At 33.8% G+C, this 9847-nt stretch overlaps 1 pseudogene; it reads left to right on the plus strand.

Moving 5' to 3' along the window:
- On the plus strand, window positions 1-155 carry LOC126031824 (uncharacterized; annotated as a pseudogene).
- The last annotated feature ends 9692 nt before the right edge of the window (window positions 156-9847 follow it).

The raw sequence follows: 9847 nt of genomic DNA on the forward strand, positions 1-9847 counted from the left end.
ACACTTATCTGGCAGGGGAGATACCATGATCATGAAGGTGGTTTCTCCAGGGCAAGGCTTATCCATTGCACTCCGGATGTGCTAATTTCCCCAAATACGGGAAACTCGACTGCATAATTTATGGTAGTGGGGGACTGCGTTTGCACTCTCCCCTAAAAAAAAAAAAAGAATTGCCAGAAAATTGTACTTAATGCTAATATTACATTTAAGAATTTTTTTTCTCATTGAATTTTATAAAACTCAATCCTTTAAATATCCCCAGGCCTATCTCTAGAGCTTGCCCAACAAAATAATTAGCTATTGTGATAGCCAAAAAATAGCAAATTCATCTGTCTTCTCATGGCAAGATAAAGTTAAACCGCAACTAAATATTCAGTAACAATTTTTCATTGATATTGAGTCCCCAATAACTCAGTAGAAAAAAACATAATCAAGAAAATTATTTTAAGACTGTATGAAAAGACACAAAATACATGAGCCAGAAGACAACAGAGAACTAAAAGGCATCTCTGTCTGGGTCAAATAGACATATATATCGTTGTATATGAACTATGGTTTTGCTTAAACCACTTTTATTTGCATATTATACACACAATAATTCAATTTAGAAGCACAGCTACTACTGCTAAATTAAGCATATGAATATCAAACTTGTATATTTGAAAATATATCGAAAAATTTAGTGTGAACACTCATGAACTTTTGCTGTTTAGCATTTGCATTCAACTTTCCCTGCTACTGTCTGTTATACAATTGGTCTTTTTTTGTCTCAAATAAGTGACAGGATAAAATTCAACTCGTTTTTAATGAAACATTTCCTTTACCTAGCTACGAAATACAAATAGAGGTTAGATTTCTTGAACTAGCTTTAAGTAACTTTTATACATAAGAAAGTAACGGAAGAGTTTTCTTCCTGAAAACCTATGGAGTAACATAAATCTTCCGGAAATAGGTCTGCCGGAAATAGAATGCCTCTGACAATGGAATGGTCAGGGTAACCTTGGGCTTTATTCTAGTTCACTAGTTTCTGTCTTCTCAGCAAAACAGAAGATGAAGCAGAGCTCAAACTTAAAAATGCTGAGCCAACAATTCAGTGGGACTTACCCTAAAATCTCTCTGGAGAAACACCACCAACTGTCTGTGTTGACTGTTATTGGACGCTTTTTATATCTCTGCCAAAATTCTTTATTCATTACATGCATTTGATGTTCTCAAATTTGCAGCATGACTTTTTCTGTGCTAAACTGTGATACATGCATAATCATATCAGAGTAATTAATTGGGTTTATTTTAAAAATAATCCCTAATGTATATGCCAAATTACTTGTCAAAATTGCAACATTTATTACATCCATATAATATAAAAATTTTCAAGATATATGTGCTTTTTTAATGTTACCAAGTTTCTCCTGTTCCCTTGGGGGACTGAAGCATAAGGAACTGAAGCCAGTGTACTGTGTTTGTAGATGCTGGCCAGCAGTTTGAGATTGCACATCCTGCCAACTAGCTTATCCAAGGCCAGCTGGCAGATTGAGATGTGAGGACAGATGCATCTTATAAATGGACATCTGTGGAAAGACTGAAATCCAGGTCTTCCAGGCTGGCATGGAATTGAAGAGACCATTCTTTTTTCATGATAAGGGGAAGTACAAGCTAACCAAAAATATAATGCCCAGTTGGCAAAGAGAGATAATACATCAAAAGCTGAAATAGTAAATGGCATAAGTTTCAATCACCCTGTCCAATATTTTAGCATGAAAAAATCAAAATAGAAACATGGTATTTTTAATTCATATATTGTATCAAAGGAAATTTAAATTTCTCCTAAAGGACAAAAATTGTTGTGAAATTCAGTGAACAACAAAAAGGTGTTCATTCAATTCAATGCATGTTTTTAATGTATAAATACACATGAATGTGCACAAAATAATATCTCAATGATGCATTCATAGAAATTTGTCTATGTATGTGCATGCACATAGAATAGCCATTTTTCTAAAATACTTATAAATTAAATCTCAGTTTAAATTATTACAGATTAACAATGTCTATTCAATAACTTATGTGCAATTTTGAGAAAAGGAATCTTAGAAGATGTTCTGAATGATAGATTGATTATACTCCTATAAGAAGTTAGTCTTATAGTGAAAATTTCAAAAGGAAAACTAGGTCCCATAAGAATGTTCAGTCAAGTAAAACAACACGACTATTGCACCAAGTTCCAAAGAAAAATATCAGCCACAGTTACTTCCCAGATAGCCTTATCAAGGATGATATCTCTGTGGCTTTCTCAGAAAGGATAGGGAAGAATTAATTTCCCCTTTCTGCATGACATACAACAGCCTAACACCACAGCTTACAGGCTCTGACAGAAGTGGCCTAATTCTGTGACTTTACCTTATCAAACATTCAAGTCACTAATGGTGTTTCAGTTCTATAAATCCTGGACATTGCACCTATATAAAACCTCAATATTCTATAGTAGTATCAGCTAGTAGAATCAAACCAAATCTGACGGAAAAGATACATAGAAATTTACTAAGCTCAGTGAACCTAAACAGTAACAAAAAACTCAACTAGCAACAACCATAGCCCAGTAAATCCATAGATACTAACTTTAATAACATCATGGAGAGATATAGCAATTATTTCAAATTGACTTTTGTTGATCTAAGTTCTGATAATGCTATTTGCCTTTATGTTATAATAAGTAATACTAATTTAAATTGTTTATGGCTGAGTAGAGGTGGGATATGTTGGTGGGTGAATAATTAGAGAAACTGATAAAGAGAAAATTAGACTAGTGGTAATATTGTTGTTTGAACACTTAATGTCTCAAATGACTGTATTCTGTACTTGGCAGTTCATGGTGTTATGATAAAAAATAAAAAAAGAACTATGTCAATTATTTTTATAGAAAAGACTAGCAATATGAGATGCATATAGTTATTAAATCTTTGATAAAAATTAGAATGATGAATTGAAACAAACAGCCATTCTGTTTCCTTTACTAATGTATTTCACAAAGGTTTCATTTGTATGTGTACATTGTGTTAATATGGAGCAGACATCAAAAAAGGACCTAGGGGAGAGTAAAAGAGCATGTACAGAGCCTGTAATTATACCCATGACAGTAAACTTCAAGGTCAGAGAAACCTTGTATCATTAGACCAGGAGAATTCCCTTTCTAATCTCTCAATTTTTACTGTGCCTATACAAAAAAAAATAGCACAAATTAAAAAACATTTTTTTGGGGCCGGGCGGTGGCGCTGGAGGTAAGGTGCCTGCCTTGCCTGCGCTAGCCTAGGACAGACGCGGTTCGATCCCCCAGCGTCCGATATGGTCCCCGAAGAAGCCAGGAGCAACTTCTGAGAGCATAGCCAGGAGTAACCCCTGAGCGTCACAGGGTGTGGCCCAAAAACCAAAAAAAAAAAAAAAAAAAAAAACATTTTTTTAATTGTTGTTGCTTGTTTTTTTTTTCTTTTCTTTTCCTTTTTTCCCCCCTGTGTTTTGATTCGTCTTTATTTTGGGACCGTGGTTAGTGTTTGGTTATTGTCTTTATCACTGTGGTGCTCTTGAGGTTATTTTGTTTTTTTTGTTTGTTTTTGTTTTGTCTTTTGGGGTTTTTTATGGGGTTTGATTTTCTTGGTATTATTTTTATGTTTTCCTTATTTTCCCCCTCTCTTTACTTAAACTGTTATTATAGTCTCTAGAAGAGCTCCTCCTGTTTTTCGTTTGTTTGAATTTTTGCCCCCCCCCTTTATTTTTTTATTTTTATTTTTGTTTGTTTTTTTGGTCACACCCAGCAGTGTTTAGGGGTTACTCATGGCTTTATGCTCAGAGATTGCTCCTGGCAGGTTCGGGGACCATATGGGATGCCGGGATTCGAACCACCAACCTTTTGCATGAAAGGCAAATGCCTTACCTCCATGCTACCTCTCTGGCCCCTCCCCCCTTTATTTTTCTTTCTTATTTTCTTACCTTCAAAGAGAACCACATAACATGAACCATCATATTTTACCTCAAAAATTGAGGGGGGAAATAATGGAGGACACCAAGACCAAATAGTCGTATGAACATCGAGTAGAAATAAAAAATGATCAGACTTAAACACCAAATCCAAAGCCAACTACAACAGAATCGATACCCAATCTACAACAAGCTAGACACAGAAAGGACCACTTATACTTTCAGCCCGGGGGGAAAGGATGGGCAATATGGGATGCATGCTGGGAACAGGGGTGGAGGGAGGACAACATTGGTGGTGGGAATGCTCCTGATTCAATGTCACTATTTACCTAAAATACTACTGTAAATGATTTGTATTCCACTTTGGTCACAATAAAAAATTATTAATAATAAATAAATATGGGTTCAGATATTTACACAGTAACTATTATTATGTGGCCACATTATAGCTTATCCTCCTTTATTTAATCTAGAATATTAAACAGAACAATACTAAGCAATTTCTTTTCTGATTTATAGAAAATAAAATGTTGAGTAGGCCTTATAACAATGGTGTTTAAAAATAAAGATTCCTCCTGATTTAATCTTATAAGAACACATATCTTCAGAAGATGTTGTAGTGTGAGATAATTAGGAGAAGATAATGAATGAATAATTAACATAGTTATCTGAGATATTGTAGTATAAGATATGCTATTTTAAGCTGCTTGAACCTGTACTAATAGGTCTTAATACTTAAAGAAAAGCAGCTCTATTTCAGGACAATCATAGGCCAAGGTACCAATATCCCTTTATCAATGAAAAAACTCTGACTCACAGTCAAATGACCTAGTGATATCCAGTAGCATGCAACTGCACTGGTTTTGTGCCTAGCAAGCAGATATACAGAACAGAGCAAGTTGAATAAAGGCTGCTGTTGAATAAAGAAGTAATGATTCAGATTTAACTTTTTGCTGATTTAAAATGTCATGTACCAGAGCAAAGTACACACAGCAGATAGAGTTTTATTTTTTGTCTTACAGGTCTCGGATCAGTATTCAATCCTCAGCATTGTATATAGCCCTCAAGCTCACTAGGAGTGAGTAGCCACAGGTGTGGTCCAAAAGCAAAACAAAACAAAAAGAATTTTTGTGCAGTAAGAGAAAGGAATAATGATGGTTAGTTGTGGTGGTGATTAGAAATGTAAAGTCCCTGTCGTATGTTTCAATGTTCTGTAAAGCAGTCAAAACTTTTCACTGTTCATGGTGAAGTGTTGAAAAGTTGCTGACTGAGATTGGGGATATCTGTATATGCAAAGTCATCTGACTACAGGGTCCAAAACCATAAGACATGTACAATCTATCAGGAAATACAGACTTCAGTAAGATATTAATCTTAAATGCAGCATTTTTTTTAAATATATTAAGGTACTAGGTTTAGTGGTATGTATCCATGTAGATAAAGAGTTTAACTTTTTTTTTGTGGTTTTTGGGTCACACCTGGCAGTGCTCAGGGGTTATTCCTGGCTCCAGGCTCAGAAATTGCTCCTGGCAGGCATGGGGGACCATATGGGACAACAGGATTAGAACCGATGACCTCCTACATGAAAGGCAAACGCCTTACCTCCATGCTATCTCTCCGGCCCTGAGTTTAACTTATAGTAGAATTTTAGTAGCATTTTTTTGTGCCCTCTGTACTATTCTCAGTTATCTTTCTGTGGGATATAGACTATCTCAGAACATAAAATTCTAAATTGGTGTGTCAAATATATGGAACTATTTTTGTCTTATTGAATGTGCTTTTTTAAAATTGATAACAAAAAGTATAAATAATGAAAATAATGTTTATAAAATATCTTACATACAAATAAAATGGGAAAATAGAACTATAAATGATAAAATATACAATAGTATACATAATGCCAATACTGATAATTTTTACTTAAAGATAGATTTATTATGTATATAAAATTTATCAATTCAAAAAGTACCATGTGACAAAATCATAGTACATAGAATCTTTTTGTTTGTTTGTTTTTTGACCACACCCTGTGATGTACCCTGTGAGTACTCAGAAACAGCTCCTGGCTTGGTGGACCATCTGGCATGCTGGGTGATCGAGCCTAGGTCCATTCTAGGCTAGCACGGGTAAGGCAGACATCTTACAGCTTGTGCTACTGCTCCAGCCCTGAAACTTTTTTAATTATATAGAGTTAAGAGTTTCAAGAGTTGTACTGTTTGGCCACACAGTAAGAAATAGAAATAATAATAGAAGAAAATAGGTATGCATTTATGTATTTAAGGAACAACTAGATATGAACTTATTATGTATGAAATATCTTCTTTTCTCTATGGAAAAATTCAATCATTTGACCAGGTATGAAAGAATCTCACGAATATCAGTTATCGGGGCTGGAGAGATAGCATGGAGGTAAGGCATTTGCCTTTCATGCAGAAGGACGGTGATTCAAATCCAGGCATCCCCTATGGTCCCCTGTGCCTTCAAGAGGTAATTTCTGAGCATAGAGCCAGGAGTAACCCCTGAGTGCTGCTGGTTGTGACCCAAAAACCAAAAAACAAAAAAAAAAAGAATATCAGTTATCAAAAGAAAAAGGTAGAAGGAAGCGTTAACTGCCTTGATAGGTCCCATGTTAAGTGTATAGACCATTCTAAGATAACACCGAGATAGAAAACTAATCTTGTTAAGAATATTAAGAAAGTTATCAGAAGGAGGTGACATTATTGCTGAATCCTGAAGAGTAATTGAAATCCTTTCAGAAAAATTGTGAATATAAAGTAAGATAATTGGTGAGAACATGTATAAAAGACAAATTCTGTCAAAAGGCCTAGTATATTCATAGAAACCTAAATAGATATACATGGATTCAAACAAAGGTAAATTCAAGTTGAGCAAAGAAGGAAAGGATATAACAATATAGTAAATAAAAAATAGGACACATTTTCAAATAATATAGCAAACTTGTTAAATGATTACTATAAAATATCTCATGAGAGAATGGCTTTAAATATAGCAGTGCAGCAGTGCAGATATGGGAAAGGAACAAAAATATATAAAAATATTCAGATAGAATTAAGATTTAGGGGGCCGGGCGGTGGCGCTAAAGGTAAGGTGCCTGCCTTACCTGCGCTAGCCTAGGACGGACCGAGGTTCGATCCCCCGGCATCCCATATGGTCCCCCAAGCCAGGAGCGACTTCTGAGCGCATAGCCAGGAGTAACCCCTGAGCATCACCGGGTGTGGCCCAAAAACAAACAAACAAAAAAAAAAAAAAAAAAAAGATTTAGGAACAATAAAGAGATGCACAAAAATTGTCTGGATAACTAGAACATTCTTTGTCATAAGTGAAACTCTAAAGAAGAGCATATTGAAAGGAAAATCTAAGTTAAGTTTTATACATAGAAGGAAAATCTTTGTTCCTTTGTTAAACTTTGTGCCGCATTGTCCTTGTTTGGACTACCCAATTATCATATAAAATTTGTAGCATTTTATATGTAAATAACTGTGAGAAAAATACCTAAGAAAACCAAGTCTATATATGGTATTATAAAAATATTTTAAATGTGAGATACATTTAAACAATAAAGAAAATACAAGTTTTTCAAGGCACCACTGGGAGAAATAGAAGACAAACATAAGGGGTAAGATAATCTGTGGTCATAACAGAAAAATTAATGTTCTTAAAATAGCAATATATGACTTTAATCAGCATGTATATGCAATTAATTATTTACAAGAAATTTCCAATAATATCCTTCTCAGAAAAAATATTCTGAAATTTATTTGAAGCTTCAAAAAAACTTACATAACCAAATAATTTTGACCAAAAGGAAGTATTATATACCCTGACATCAAACCATATTTCTAATTATAAAAATCCAAATTCCAAAATCATGAAATTAGAATCAAAATAACACAGAGATAAGTAGAAAATGGAGAGTGTAGAAATAATTCTTTAAGTCATAAGCTACTGTGACAAATGAGTCTAAGTTATACAAAGAAGCAAGAAAAGTCTCTTCTATTTGGAAATACTAAATAAACATGCAAAGAATAATAATAATTTATCACTGGAACATGAGATACAATGCAACAGGCAAGGCCTTTTATTGCATGTGACTGTAGCAGTTTTGATCCCCAGGACCAGATATGATCTTACTCAAATATGAGTGATCCTAAATTGCATAGCCAGTAGAAAGCCCTAAGCACTGCAGTATATGGCCCCCCAAAAGCAATAACAAAATAACTTCTATCAAGTACCATACAGAAAAAAATACGAAATAAATTAAATTATTGAACATAATATTAGAAGCCACATCATGCACAATAAACATAAGCCAGGACTGGAGAGATAGCACATCTGTAGGGCGTTTGCCTTGCAAGCAGCTGACCCAGGAGGGATGGTGGTTTAATCCTGGTAGTTAGATTCCTGGCCTCCAAAATGGTCCCCTGAGATTGCCGGAGCAATTTCTGAGGGCAGATCAAAGAGTAACCCCTGAGCACTGCTGGTGTGAAAAACAAATAACAAAAAATAAAAACAACAGAAAGTAAAAACATAAGCAATTTTTTTCTTGATGTAAATTTAGAATAAACTTAGTAAAAGCACTCCAACAGCAAGTCACATGGTAAAGTTAAAAAATGAAAACTATTAAAATAAGGTGTATGCAATCAATCTTAAATGGATCCTTTTGTATGGTAGACAATACTTGCATATTCTTTTTCAATGGAGTAAATACTTAAAAAATCAAAAGAAGCCATAAAAGTAAAAAAAGGAATCATAATTTTCATATGCTATGAGAACTTTCTCCAAAGAATACATGCATATAAAATACATAGATTTTAAAATAAATACTACCTCTCATAAGGTTTTGTGAAATTTCAGACATAAAATATCACTTCACACTCTCATAAATGGGGAACATAAAAGAAGCAACAAATCTTTGAGATGATAAAGTACAAAGAAACCTTTTCACTTTGTAGGTGAGAGTGTAAATTCATGCAGACAAAATGGAAAACAGTACAAATAATTCTTAAATATTAAAAATATAATTTTTTCTCATCCAGTTATATACTACTTATGGAAATTTATCAAACATTACAAAACTAATTTGAAGATATATATTCACCTCCATGTTCACTGCAGCATAATTTACAAGGGCCAAGGGTTGGAAATAGACATTGTAACATAAATAGGTTATTATAGATATGTCTTGAATTCATAATGAAATACTATTCAATTATTAGAATACAACGCAAACTTTATTTTTGTAACCCTCTTATAGGCTATAATGGACCAATGAACTATTAACCATTATCATGATTAATGAAATAATCAAGGAATAAAAAGAGTTTATTATTAAGTTCTTACATATGATACTAAATAAGCGATCTAAATGGGTAAAATGGAACTATGCTAACAATTAGGACTATAATATTAACCTAATGGTTACCAAAAGAAATGTAGATAGAGAGTAGGCTGACTTAGGTTTTGGAGACTTCTATGAATCTGGAATTTTTGAACTGAATTCAGTGTACTTCCATGCCCATTTATAATGCTAACTATTTGAAATTGCATCATGTTTTAATGCAGTTGAATTTCAAGCTATAAATTAAAATGTAGAAGAGCTGTTTATACTAAGAATGACATTCAAAACAGTTTGTTTTGTCTATTTAAAGAAGGGATGTTGCTTACTTGGCAGTACTCTGGACATACTACAGCGGTCACTCCTAGAGGTGTGCGGTATCATATATAGTTCCAGAGATCAAGTTCTGTCCACTGTTTTAAGGTAAGAAATGTAACTTGTGCTAATTAGCACAGAAAACTGAAAACAGTTTTAATGTGTAAATGTATACAGGGATTAAAAATTGTAGTGGTATTGAATAGT

Source organism: Suncus etruscus, chromosome 1 (assembly GCF_024139225.1).
Source record: "Suncus etruscus isolate mSunEtr1 chromosome 1, mSunEtr1.pri.cur, whole genome shotgun sequence".
NCBI classification, from domain to species: domain Eukaryota; kingdom Metazoa; phylum Chordata; class Mammalia; order Eulipotyphla; family Soricidae; genus Suncus; species Suncus etruscus.